The following is an 11925-nucleotide window of genomic DNA, read 5'->3' as shown; positions in this document are numbered from 1 at the left end:
TCTCTCTCTCTTCTTCTCCTCTCTCTCTTCTCTTCTTCTCCTTTTTTTTTTTTTTTTTTTTTTATTTTTCCCCTCCCCTTCTCCCCCCCCATTTTTTTTTCTTTTTTCTCTGTACATTTTTTTTCTCCCCTTTTTTTTTTTTTTTTTTTTTTTTTTCCCCTTTCTCTTCTTCTCTCACTTTCTCCTTCCCCTTCTCTCTCTATTCTCTTCCTTCTCTCTCATTCTCTTCTCTGTTCTCTCCTCTTCTTCTTCTCTCTCTTTCTCCTCTCGTCTCTTCCTCTCTCTCTCTCTCTCCCTCCCTCCCCTCTCTTTTCCTCACTTTTCCCCTCCCCTCTTCTCTCTCTCTCTCTTTTCACTTCTCTCTCTCCTCTCTCTCTCTTTTCTCTTTTCTCCCCTCTCTCTCTCTCTCTCTCTCTCTCTCTCTCTCTCTCTCTCTCTCTCTCCCCCCTCTCTCCCACCTGAAGATATATGAATTCTCCCCCCCCCTAGGGGGAAGGGAGCAGCTGGTTTGGGAGTTTTAAATTCTGTCTTTTCCCTTAAGAAAGTGGGGAAATTTTCCAATGATGCCGCGCAAGCCAATACCAGGCCCTAAAAAGGTTTGTGAACAGCGCCCCCTTTGCTTTTTCTCTGACATCCGATGCACTTACTGCATTTAGTCCGGGAAAACGGGGAAAATTGGGAAATTTCCCTATCCCGTTTCTAGCTTCGAGCGGGTTCAGGTGTCCGTACTGGAATTTTCTCATATAAATATCATCCTGTGACAAATCAGTTGAAAAACTAGCATTCTCCCAGAAAAACCAAAACATGCAGTACCATTATCTCTCAAACAATTGAAAAAAACGTTTTTCAGATGTCTTCGAATATTTGGGGGCCCAGGTTGGCCCACCAAAAAATTGAAGAAATGGCAGGGACACGGCATTATAAGTTTGCGGGTCATTGAAAATAAAATCTATAATGACTGTTTACAGAGAGGGGTTCAATAACCGGGGTGCGCATGGGGATATCATACCTAAAATTTATGTACAGAATGAAAGTTTTGGGGCAAAGCCAATCCCCTCTCATCCCCAAAATGTGCAAGGCACAAAATCGCATAATCCACATTCTTACTTGTTGCATGAAAACTGCACCCTATCGTAAAAACGCACTGCCCAGGGACGAGACTTATTGATTACATTAATTTTATTATGGGCACGGGTTTTTTGTTTTTGTCAGATTATGATGATATATATATAATATATATAATATATTATATATATATTATATATATAATATATATATAAAACACACACACACACCACACACATATATATATAATTAAAATATAATATAAATAATATATAAATATATAATATATATATTTTAATATATATATAATATATATTATAATATTTTTTTTTTTTTTTTCCAAAGAGATTGTGAATAATTAAGCAAAGCACACCCTTTAAGGCTATAAAATTGTTTGACTCACAAAAAATAAAAGAAAGGCGTCTTACCCCGCCCGCTCTCCCCCTGTCCCTGCCCTTTCTCCCCCCCCCCCTCTCTCTCTCTCTCTCCTCTCTTTTCCTCCCTCTTTTTTTCTTTTTTTCCTCCCTCCTCCCTCCCACTCTCTCTCTCTCTCTCTCTCTCTCTCTCTCTCCTTATTTGACCCACAGTTTTTCCCTTCTTATACTATTTCCTTTTTTTTTTTACACATATTTTCTCTCACAGTATATAGCCCTTTTTCTTAAATCGAAATACCTTTTTACGCAAAATTGTTTCGGGCCAGAATGTCATGGAAGTGAAATGGGCAGGATTATGAAAAACTGGGGGATATGCCCCAGCACGAATGGAAGAAAGTTTACATTTCTCCTCCTGCAACAGAAAGCTGCATAAGTCCCCCATATGGGGAGGATGTTGATCTAGGTTTTTTGGGGACTTAAAAAAATATATAAATGACAGTGAAATAAAGAAAAAGGGAAAAAGAATCACATCACAGAAGTTTTACGTTCCTGTTTAACATGACATGCAGGGGCTGTAGTAGTCGAGTGAAGACATTAGAATGGATAGTAAGGAGAGATTTTGCAGAGACCTTGCAAGTTCCGGATAAACCCTTTTCCCTTTAAAGTATGTGAACGTCATTTGCAGCACCGAATCCGGTCCCTGTTTTTTAGTCCAGGGCAGGATCAGAATTTTATCGCATCTTTGAGACCCCAAAGATAAAAAGAATTGAAAAAAATTCAAAAACAGAAGCTAAGAGGGATGGAAATTCAATTTCAGTATCACAAGGAGAAGGATCAAATCGAAGGGACTTGTCAAATGCAAATTTTACCAGAGGGGCTTGCGTATTTAAAGTGCTTAAAAGGCCCATTTTTTGCTGGGTTGGAACGAAAATGGGGGAAAAATTTGCAGCTACGAGCCCTGTGGAAAGGGTGAGTGGGAAGGGGCTTCAAAAGAAACTGAACTCATTTTGAAAATCCAGGGGTGCAGGAAATATAGTGGGTCAACATAACTGGTAAAAAATGGTTTTTTCTTTTCCTTAGCTGGTTTCTTTAAAAACAAATGTAAGGTTTCCTAAAGTTCTTGAAGTTTTCATGTAAAAGCTGTACAAATTTTTACATAAAAGGAACCATTTTAACAAGGTTTTCGCTAAAGGGTTTTGTGATATGTAGTTTGACTGTAAAAAGAACTGTTTGTGTTGTGCTTGCCTTTTTAGTAAACAAAATATTCTATATTTTAAATTTGCCCTTTTTAACTTCAATTACCTCTGTCCTAGGGCAGCCATTGAAATGAAAAACTTGGTGAAGATTTGTCCTCAGAAATTTGGGAGTTATCAGTAAACTGAGAAAATTTTGTTATTTTAAACCCCTGGCCCTCTTTATACTTTTTTTTTTCTTTTTTTTTCAGCCCCACACCTTTCAATTAGTTTTCTGCTTGTGGGTGTTCTTGTCCACCCCCCATCCCGGGGCCCTTATTTGGTTTTTCATCACTGGGTTGCTGTGCACCTCTTTTTGGTTTTAAAATTTCACTCCAAAAGTAAGGTTTTCCCTTTACAAGAAAGCATAATTTTTTTATTGTTTTTGTTTTCTGCCGAAATGATATATATATAAAACCGTTTTTCTGCTTTCACACCCCTATTGAGATGACCGTTCCTTTTCATTGTACTTTACAACGGAGTATTATCCCAAGATTTCGAACTGCAGAAACTCGCAGCAAAAAGGGGCAAATGTCATCAAGTGAGCTAGGATATGAGTTAGAGACAATCACCAACAATTTAGGGTTGGTGGGGATCAAATTCGACATTAAACTTTGCTCTTTGGTCGCTTAAAGCCATTCCATAACATATCCCAGAACATCGGTATTAAGATATTTTTGAAGAGGTATGCATTAATGGAGGATTTTTATTTACACTGTATGAATTAGGGTGTATATCAAGACCTGCAATTTAATTGATATTTTTCTTTCAATTTTGTATAATTTTTGGGGACATCTGATATTGGTTTTTGGTAAATTTTTTTAGAGACTTCACATTTGTGCTTGGGTCATTCATGAAGCGGGATATTTTTTTTGAAATTTTAGACCATTCCTACAATCTGTGGGGTTTTATTTTTGGAAAAAACCTAGGGGCCTGTCCTGTTAAAAGCCTGGATAAAGACTGGAAGAAAACCCAGTCCTCGTTGCTTCCCTTCACCAGCACCAAGGCCCCACTCCCAACCCTTTTAAGTCAATCAAACCCCCCCCTACCTACATTCCTCCGCTCACCAAAGGGCTGTGAGATATGTACCCCCGCAAAAGTGGGGCTATAAAAGGCGACTAGTACCACTGCATTGATAGTTCCTTGAGTTAATCGTATTCTTTTTTAAAGCGCTTTATTTATTCACACAAGAAACCTTTGAATTTTAATTTTAATGGTATTACTGTATTTACTACAGAAAAAGAAATATTTTCGTCTAAACTATAATACAACCCAGAGTTGAATTCCAAAAGTGTACATCCAAATTGATTACAAGAGTAAAGGCTGAAGGGTTTGTGTTGCAGTCTTAAAGAACCTTGTTTTCATATTTTTATTTATGGCCATGAGTAAATTTTGCTGTTGATGAAGGAAAATTTTTTAAATCGGTATAATTTTTGGATTAGATTTTTTAATCATTTTCATCAAACTGAGTTTTTTGCAATTTTTTTGTTTTGAACATTAGTAAACCAAAACAAGCAGCAGAGTTGAGACTTTTTATGTTCTCAGGAAATGGAAAAAAATATTTTTTTATGTATTTACACTAAGTTGAACAGGTTGATTATAATGTAACTACTTGCATATGTGATATTGATACATTATGTGGATGTCCCTTTTTTAAACCTCATGATTCCCTGTAGTGCTGTTATCAGGAGTAGATATTTAACAACAGACGGTAACTTTAATTTAATTCCATATGAATATTATATATAGCAACTATAAAAGTGATACAAAGTGTTTTTTTTTTATTATCTTGTTAAACATAATATACTTACGAACAAGCAAACACATAAGTTCTGGGTCTTTTTAACATCATAAGAAATGTAGCCATTCATACAAAACATTAACTAAACAGAGTGTAAATTTTTTTGATTTGTTATATTTGGGCTGTGATATCAAGATTTACTGTGTAAATGAAAGTTCAAAGTTGTTGTCAAATTACCAAAGATGTGATAGATGGTTTTCTTCATTTAAAAATACATGTGTATAGTGTATATGTTTTGCATATGCTTGTTTGAAAAATTTTTAGTCATGAATGTGCCATAGAATTCGATTTTTTTATTGAAATACTGTTGTTAAATCCTTGAAAACTAATTTTAAATTTTGTTGTGTAGATGACTAAAAAACAGAGAGAAAAAAGTGTTGTATGCATACCCAAAAACATTCTGGGCAATTCAAATATAGTTTCTATACAATAGTGAATAAAAAAGATTCCTTGTGTAGTATAATATAATTTCATGAATCAAAAAGGGGTTTATTATGCTCACAGATATTTGTTGGCAGTAATTGTTTTGAATAAAGAAATACCTTGAAAATACTTTGATTTCTTTATAGAATAGTGTTTCCATTCTTTATACATCTTGTTTTGATTTTTATGTTTAGAAAAAAATGTTGTCTGCCATGTGATTTGTGTATGCATTACAGTACATAATATCACTGTAAGATTATATTCTATATAATTAAATAGTTATCCGTGTATTACCCAGTTAAAACTAATGTTATTACCTCAACCACAGGTTTGCCTTTGTACAAAGTGATAGGATACATATATTACAAATGAAATGAAGGCAACATTTCTGGGATTTATCCTTTCCTACTAAATGAGGAAAGTGAGTGAAACAAAAAGAATTTTCTTAATCCCTATCAGTAGCAGTATATTGGGATGACGGCGTGCAAATGAATGAGCGAGAAAACAGTGTGTGTGTGTGTGTGTGTGTGTGTGTGTGTGTGTGTGTGTGTGTGTGTGTGTGTGTGTGTGGTGTGTGTGTGTGTGTGTTGTGTGTGTGTGTGTGTGTGTGTGTGTGTGGGTTGTGTGTGTGTGTGTGTGGTGGTGTGTGTGTGTGTGCGTGCGTGTGTGTTCGCTTGTTTGCTAGCGTGTGCGCGTGAGTCTACTGTGTAGACTACGCAAAAGTTGCAAAAGGAACTTACACTTTTTTCGTAAGCATACTTACAAATGGACTACAGTTCCTTAGCCGTAATGGAGCCTAAGTTAACTCCGCGCTAATACTAGAGATAATCTTAATCTCTAGTTCTTACGTTTAAATACGCGTTTTCTTCTAATGAGTTTCAGGAGTCAACACTAATTCACCTTCGCTCAGTAATGCTCCAACCTAACTGCCTCCAAAGGGCTGGTTGTTCGGTTGTAGGTGCTGATTGACATTTTTCAGGAGGCGATTTGGTTTTTTAAGTTTATCTCGGTTAAAGTAACTCCCAAGATCGTCCACAATACTGGATTCCTAACATGAACACAGTTTTTACTACTACAGCCTCGCTACCACCAAACTCCATTTTGTGGTTTTTGGTACCTTAGTTTTTCATCGCATTATTAGAAACAAAGGGGTTCCTTTTTCGACTAATGCATCAAATATACCCATACTATATGCAAATATTTGTTTCTGAAGGATGGAATTGGATACACTTTCATTACACTTATTTTCCCATATATAGCCTTCCGAACTCCCATAGAAATACAGGGGACTGATTTTATAACTTCATTTAATGGATATTCTACCCCCAAAAACATTATTCGACATCTGAAATTTACCGAAAAAAAGGGAAAACGAGAAAAAAAGACCTAAGATTTTAATTTCGCGCTTTTCCCTTTGTGACAGTCATCGTTGCCAAGGATCTCGACATTAAAACGCATATTATAACTTTTTCTGAAAGAAAACGTGTGCGATGAGGGGTAATTTGCTAACGGTAGAACGGGTGATAATTATCAAGAAATTAATTCTTCAAATCGGAAAAAAAAAACACATTGACAATATTAAACGCGATCACATGTCAGAACGTTTTGAGTGAACCCACAGGTAGTGACAGAGTGTGATTTTTTTTTTTCTGTTTTTTTAATCATTTTTTTAAGAATTACACGTCGCCATCAGCCCATAAAAGCGTTCTTTAAAAATCATTGGGGGTAACGGGCTAAGTTTCAACCAGCCTTATTGTAAGAAGGGGATTAATACATACAAAACGACAGAGTGAATATATCTTAAGAAAATTCTCTCTATGTAGTTTTTTATATTAATTCGGAAAATCCTTGAAAGTGCTTCGTTGTTCCAAATTAGCATATTTTAAAAAGGCCCAGTTCCATCCAGCCACCTTTTATGGAAATGTACCCTTGGCATTATCATATAGGGGTATTTGCTTTTTTTATTAACGTTTCGATTATTATTAAAATTTTTTATTTTTACGTGAATATCTCTCTCTATTTTAGGAATATCTAGAACAGTGTGATGACGTAAAGCTCTTCTCTAATTGATATTGATGCTGTCGAAGCTGTAATATATAATAAATTTTTTTAAAAGTTTCACACAGCTATCGGTTTTATCCTTCCTTGTTTCGGTTGGTTATTCGTGGCGATTATTGCTAATGAATAAGGGATTGGCATTGTTTCACGGATTGCCTTATTCCTCCTGCTCTAGGGTCGTGCGCACCCTAAGTATCCGCATCTAAGCTTTCCCGCCTTCTGTTTATTCGTAGCGATACATTATTTACGAGCCCTCTGCCCCGGCTCGTAAAAAAACGCGACATTAAGAACCCTGGCTGGTGGGGGTGTTGTGGTCTGTCCTGAGCGGTGGCGTGCAGAGGGTATATTTATCTTTTCGCGGTAAATACGAGGCCGTATAGATGTACCTGTATCGTTTATGACTGTTCCTTATACCCTATAAGAGGCAGTGTCCAATTTCCCCCTCTATTTTTTTTTTTTTTTTTTTTGTTTGGTAACATGAATTCCAGCGTTTCCTTGGGAAGCCAAACAAAAATCGCCATATGAATCAAAAACCTTTTTAAACCCGAGGGGGACTCTGCTCCCAGACCTCCACGCAGTTGCTATGGACTACTTATGCGCGGCATTTGTTGTGTCGTTTTTTCGTTTGTCTCTGGCGTGTTATTTCAAGTATCAGAAGTGTAGTTTTATCCTTTTCTTTATGATAGTGTCTTTAAAATGTTTTGTAAATGCATGCCGAAGTATTATGCATTACACAACTCTCATATTATCAACTTATGAAGGAAATACCTTTTATGAAAAGTATCTTATTTCTGTCATTTCTATCCATTACAGGCAAAGTTTTACTGAAACTATGTACCCCGTCATTTTTACCACGTAGCAGTTTTTATTAATATTTTTTAGATAGCCAAATGCAGGAGCTCCTGACAAATTGTTGCAACATGTTTCTATGTTAACCCTTTGGATCAGGGAGACGACCATCACATCATGTGAATGTGCTGTCAGAGGGAAAAATTTTGCTGAGGGCCTAGGTGATGGGAATGACTCTCCACAAGTGTGCATAGCTCTTGGAAAATCATTAGACTTGCTGGGTATTTAGGAAGGGCTTCTTGCATCATTTCCTTCTGTAAATGAATGTAGAATATATGCTCTGTGAGCCACGCTGGAAGAGGGTTCATTATAGAAATGAAAATTTTAAAAAAACACACACACCACCACACCACACACCACCACCACACCACACACACCACCACACACACCACCACACACACACACCACACACACACAAAACACACCCAGACACACCAAACACCACCACACACACACAACACCACCGCCGAACAAACACACACACCACACACCAAATAACAAAATGTTACTTTTTGTTTTGCCTGTTTGTAGAAAACCTGGAGGATGATAGGGGCACATGTGAAAGGAAAGCAGTCTTTTACCACCTTGATATACATATCAGGGAAAATAGACCTTGGAAAAAGGCTAAAAGAAAAAAACAAAAAGGGGGAAAAGAGAAAATGTTTTGAAAAGGGGAGACAAGGGCCTTGCCCTGGACGAAAGCTTTTGTGTCGGTCTACAAATCACACCCGGGGGATCCCCACTCAGGAAGGCAATCACCAAATAATTTAAATTTTTGGGTCATTATTATTGTTAAAATTTGCCCTCCAAATGCTGAGATCAAAAATTATACCACAGAAAAATTTTTGTGAAATAAAAATAGGTATTTTAAAAATGATAACATCAAAGCATTAACAATCCAATTTGTTTTGTACCCCTTGATAATACCCTTTTTAATTTATATCTGGAAAAAAATTTGGGCCCAAATGTCACTAAGGACCAAAATCATAATCATTTTCAAAATTTTAAACCCGTAAAAAGAAAAATTCCTTTTTTATTTTTTTGATGGTTTTAAAATATGTGCCTGTTGTGGATGAATATTCAAATTTATACTTTTTTTTTACCTTTTTTACTTATTTTCAGGGAGTCTAGAATAAAAACTGAAAAAGTTTTCTCTACTGGTACACCAGGTCGGGATCGGAGGAGGGGAAAAGGGTTAGGGGTAATGTTTCTGGCCCACAAAATTTCACAACATAGGAGAGCACTATACCACCTGTTCTCTTGCTTGCTAGTAGACAGGTAAAGGTTTTAAATTTGCGTTTTAGGTATAAAATTTTTTAGACCTTTATTTTGAAGTTAAGTCACTAAAATTTTCATTTTTTATTAGCTCTAAAAAAGTTTTTTTTAAAAAAAAAAATAATAATAAGTATTTAGAAAAACAGAATGTTTTAAAAGAAGTAGAAAAAATAAAATTTTTAAAGGGTTGTCCCCTTCAATAGTTTGTTAATGAAACCTGATTTTTCCCCCTTTCTAGTGTCTATTTTTTGGGATCATTGATCCCCCTTTGGGAGCAATATTTTTCTGTCTGACGCGAACAATCCCATTACAAGGACTATGGCGTTTGATTCTCTCAGAAATTGAACATTCGGAGAAGCATCTGTACACAACATTTTTTCACGGGTTTCTTAAAGGCAAACCTAAAAAACTGAGTATTTCTTTGCTTGCTGTAAAGATTTTTTATGTTGTATAGAAATATATCTGTCAACTCTTAGTATTGGATACATTATTTTTTTAAATTTATATAATTCTTAAAATTTTTTCATTTTTTTTAGTAATATTTTTTTTTAATTTTTTTCTTCTTTATAACTCTTATATTTTATTGTCTTTTTCTGTCTTTTTTTTCTCCTTCTCTTTTTTATATCTCCCTTCCCTTTTTTCTTTAGGGAATAAAAAAACAAAAAAGTTGAGTTGTACTGACTGCAAAATGACACAAATGAGAGGATAGGCTTTAAAAAAAATTATGAAAGATTTTATAAAAGTTATTAACATCACATAAATCATGTTGGTAGAATTCTTCAAAATTCTGACTTTAATTATTATAAAGCAGTTGTGTATTAAATTCAAAGAATAAGTCCATTCCCTTTCTTGATGGTCTGTTATTATCTTTCCAGTTTTGGCTCAGTGAAATTTGCAATTCTTGTTGCAGTATTTACATTGGCAACTAGTCTAACATATGTTGGACTGGCTTGGGGAGCCACCGAAGTCTTAGAGAGCTACTCTTATATGAGGCAGTGTGCGATAGGATTTTCTGGTAAGTCCTAGATGTAAAATCCATGAAAGTACTCAGACAGAAACAGTACTTACATGTACATACATACATGTGTGTGTGTGTGTGTGTGTGTGTGTGTGTGTGTGTGTGTGTGTGTGTGTGTGTGTGTGTGTGTGTGTGTGCGCGTGCGCACTCGTGTGTGTGTGTGCATGTACACACACACACACACACACACACATATATATACATACATACATATATACAAAAGATTTTGATTTCAGAGTTGTATGAGAACTTTGAAGCATACTGCTTATGATGATTGCTGATTGGTAATGTTTTCCTGAAGTGAATATATATTTTGATTAAACTGTTTTACATAAATTTATTAATCCAGACAGGAATACTTTTCATTCTTTGAACTAGATAAAGAATACATCATGTATCTTGCTTAACATACTAGCACATTCTCAGCTGTCTCTTAAATTTTTTTAGAAAAAATCAAGGGTAAATTTATAGAATTTTAAACATGAGAAAACTATAAATGATTCCTACACGAACTTTACCGTTGCTATTTCCAGGTGTGTTGTTTGCATTAAAAGTTCTGACGACTCACCTTGAAGGAGGATCTCATCGTTACATTCACGGAATGTCGGTGCCAGCGAAGTATGCCGTGTGGATAGAACTAGTAATTATTCATGTTCTTGTTCCTCGGGCCTCTTTCCTTGGTCACCTTGCAGGTTTGTATAAAATTTCTTTAGGTTTTATGTTTCAATTATATATATATATATATATTATATATAAATATATATATGATAAATTTATATATATAAATAATTATATGTATATATAATTAAAATATATTATACATTATAATAATATATAATGATTATTTATATAAAAGAATTAATTATATAATAGATTTATAATATAATATATTTATATTATATAAATATTATATAATAAATAAAAATAATATATATATATATAATATATATAGATATAATATATATATATATATATCTATTATATATATTATATATATATTATATAAAATATATATGAAGGAAACCCACAATACAAAAACTAGATTTATTGAAAATGAGACTACAGTTTTTCGAAAACCACCCGGATTTTCCTCCTCAGGTCTGGATATGTATATAGATAGATAAGATATAGATATATAGATAATATAATATATATATATAATATTAATATATATATATTATATAAAATAATATATATTATATATATTATATATATAATATATATATATAATATATATGTGTATATAATATATATAATATATAAAATATATATATATAATAAAATATATATATAATTAAATATATACAATATATACACACATACATAATTATATAAAAATATAATATATATTATAAAATAATATATTTATATAAAATTTTAAATTTTATTTTAAATTTTATATATATATAATGTATATATATATATATAAATGTGTTATATATTAATAATATAATATATATAATATATATATATACCCATATGTATAATATTATATATATTTTTTATTATAAAATTAAAATATTATATATATATATATATATATAATACATATATATATATAACATATTATTTTATATAAAAAAAAAATATAGATATATATAGTAAAATATATATATATATAATAAAATTATACTATATCTATATAATCTATATATTAATATATATATATTTCTATAAATATATATTATATATATACTTATAAAAAAAAACAAAAAAAAAAACAGAAAATATATATTATATAAAATTTAATAATAATATTAAAATATAATAAAAATTTAATAAATAATTATATAAAAATATATAATAATAATATATCTATCTAAAAAAATA

The 11925-nt window shown here is 33.0% G+C and overlaps 1 protein-coding gene across 1 annotated transcript in view; it reads right to left on the bottom strand.

Annotated features, from left to right (window-relative positions):
• The window catches only part of LOC119580818 (rhomboid-related protein 4-like), a gene marked incomplete in the record, with an annotated part of 19253 nt that overhangs the window by 4482 nt on the left and 2846 nt on the right, over positions 1-11925 (bottom strand).

Source organism: Penaeus monodon, chromosome 14 (genome assembly GCF_015228065.2).
Source record: "Penaeus monodon isolate SGIC_2016 chromosome 14, NSTDA_Pmon_1, whole genome shotgun sequence".
Taxonomy (NCBI): domain Eukaryota; kingdom Metazoa; phylum Arthropoda; class Malacostraca; order Decapoda; family Penaeidae; genus Penaeus; species Penaeus monodon.
Note: the sequence above shows the minus strand (reverse complement) of the source record. Positions and strands in the feature narration are given on the sequence as shown.